Source organism: Bison bison, unplaced genomic scaffold (genome assembly GCF_000754665.1).
Source record: "Bison bison bison isolate TAMUID 2011002044 unplaced genomic scaffold, Bison_UMD1.0 scf7180017864355, whole genome shotgun sequence".
NCBI lineage: Eukaryota > Metazoa > Chordata > Mammalia > Artiodactyla > Bovidae > Bison > Bison bison.
Genome location: NW_011494927.1, coordinates 147,766 through 150,684, shown reverse-complemented (window position 1 = coordinate 150,684; position 2,919 = coordinate 147,766). Strand labels below are relative to the sequence as shown.

The window sequence follows — 2,919 nt, the reverse complement described above, 5'->3', positions numbered from 1 at the left end:
TTTCCTGTGGTCATGTATGGATGTGAGAGTTGGGCTGTGAAGAAGGCTGAGTGCTGAAGAATTGATGCTTTTGAACTGTGATGTTGGATAAGACTCTTGAGAGTTCCTTGGACTGCAAGGAGATCCAACCAGTCCATCCTGAAAGAGATCATCCATGGGTGTTCTTTGGAAGGAATGATGCTAAAGCTGAAACTCCAGTACTTTGGCCACCTCATGCGAAGAGTTGACTCATTGGAAAAGACTCTGATGCTGGGAGGGATTGGGGGCAAGAGGAGAAGGGAACGACAGAGGATGAGATGGCTGGATGGCAGCACTGACTCAATGGACGTGAGTCTGTGTGAACTCCGGGAGTTGGTGATGGACAGGGAGGCCTGGTGTGCTGTGATTCATGAGTTTACAAAGAGTTGGACACGACTGAGCGACTGATCTGATCTGAGGATGGGTACCGTGGTGTAAGTTTTCCAAATTATATTTAAATTTGTCACATTCAGTTTATATTTTTACTTGCAAATGGTGTTCTTTTCAACATCATATTGACAATAAAAACCTAGAGGAAAGATTTTGTTCTATGAAGTGAAGTCAGTGATAATATTTCTTTCCACACATGAAAAAACACTAACTCTTCATTGAAGGGAATAATGTTTCAAAGTTGAATAATGATTGATTGTGCAAAGACAGAAAACAATTTGAATATAGGCATTTACTGACTATCCACTGTTCCTTTTGACTAAAATTATATGTTCCTCTCTCTTCTGAATATTTGTTCTATTACAGTGATGTGGAGATTTTGGGTAATCAGATAAAACAAATTCTACTGGGGATTACAACCATGATGAGGCCTGAAAAGAACTATCTGGTGACATCTCTTCAAAGGACCTCAGTTCTAAAATGCTTAAGCAAATTATTTGAAGTTTAAACATATAAACTATTAAGTGAATACCCCTAGTAATTTATATATAAACTCTGGAACTTTGCATTTTTTGAAGGGTGTTTTCAGAAATGGGATAAAGGAAAACTAGAAATGGAAATATTTGCAATATTATTGACCACTGAAGAACATTCACTTCTATCCACTGAAGTTCACTTCTCTCCATTAGTGTATGTCAAGTAGTAAATATAAAATTGTTTCAAAGTAAGGACATTATATTTAAAGATTATAAGTGCTTTAAATTCCTCTTTTTAAGCTGTCACATATGAAATGGAATGCACAATGGAGTGGATCATATTATAGACTAATAAAAATAAACATTTATATAAGCAAATATAACAAATGATATATATATATATATATAAAATTGATATATGGAGACATTTTTAGGAGATGAGACTGAGCTGTTATTTTTACATTTATATTATGAACTTCCAAAGGCAGTAAAATATATACAAAATGCCAACTGATACACTATCCAAACATGCTCCCTTCCCCTGATTAAATGAATATGAAAAGTAATTAAGTTAATATAATGGAGCAGTATTTCTTAATATTCTTTAGGCAAAATTAATGAGAATCATGTAAATTACACAAATGGTTGTATTTGAAGAGTGCTATAGAAAAGTTTACTTTTTACAATCTTACAAGGGACTCATAATGACCCCATGAAGTTGTCATTACAAATTAAGTGTTGAGGTGCCTTAGAAACCACAACTAAAATGTCCATGGTGAAGAATATTTATCTCATTTAAAATATTCCAAAAAATCACACCTCACACCATGAATTAATTCTTTTCTATATTTTGCAGATAAAGCATTTAACACCCATCCCTTCTCTGCATTGATAAGATCATGCAGCTGAATAATAATGTGACTGAGTTTATTCTGCTTGGGTTGACACAAGATCCTGTTAGGAAGAAAATAGTGTTTACCACTTTCTTGATTTTCTATTTGGGGACCTTGTTGGGGAACTTTATGATTATTACTACCATCAAGACCAGCAGGGCACTTGGGAGTCCAATGTATTTCTTCCTTTTCCATTTATCTTTGTCTGATACCTGCTTCTCTACATGCATAGCCCCTAGGATGATTGCAGATGCCCTTTTGAAGAATGCCACTATCTCTTTCAATGAGTGCATAGTCCAAGTTTTTTCATTTCATTTCTTTGGCTGCCTGGAGATCTTCATCCTTGTCCTCATGGCTGTTGACCACTATGTGGCCATCTGTAAGCCCCTGCACTACACAACCATCATGAGTCATCAAGTCTGTGGTGTGTTGGTGGCTGTGGCCTGGGTGGGGTCCTGTGTGCATTCTTCAGCTCAGATTTTTCTGGCCCTGAGTTTACCTTTCTGTGGTCCCAATGTGATTGATCATTATCTATGTGACTTGCAGCCTTTGTTACAACTTGCCTGTACAGACACCTATGTGACCAACCTACTCTTGATGTCTAACAGCGGGGCCATCTGTACAGTGAGTTTTGTTATGCTGATGTTCTCCTATGCTATCATCTTACATTCTCTGAGAAACCACAGTGCTGAGGGGAAGAAAAAAGGCCCTCTCCACCTGCATCTCCCACATCATTGTGGTCATCTTGTTCTTTGGTCCTTGCATATTTATATACACTGGCCCTGCAACCACCTTCTCCATGGATAAGATGATAGCTGTGTTTTACACACCTGGAACACCTTTGATCAACCCTCTGATTTATACACTGAGGAATGCAGAAGTGAAAAATGCCATGAGGATGTTATGGAGCAAGAAGTTGGTCTCAGATGACAAAAAATGAATGGAAGTTTCAAAGTTTTCTTCATAGTTTGGATTGATCTAAAAGAAGCTCATAGACAATAATATCCTCTTATTGTGGAGTTAATATAATACTAACTCGTAGTGTGAAGATTACTTCCTTTAGTAAAATGGGCAATGTGCCCACACATGCTAGTTAGTATTGAGTCAAATATTTGTAGAACTGACAGCATGAGGTAAACACA

The 2,919-nt window shown here is 37.1% G+C and overlaps 1 pseudogene; it reads left to right on the top strand.

The window, feature by feature from the left end:
• The first annotated feature begins 1,783 nt into the window (after positions 1–1,783).
• LOC104999583 lies at positions 1,784–2,717 on the top strand (annotated as a pseudogene).
• The last annotated feature ends 202 nt before the right edge of the window (positions 2,718–2,919 follow it).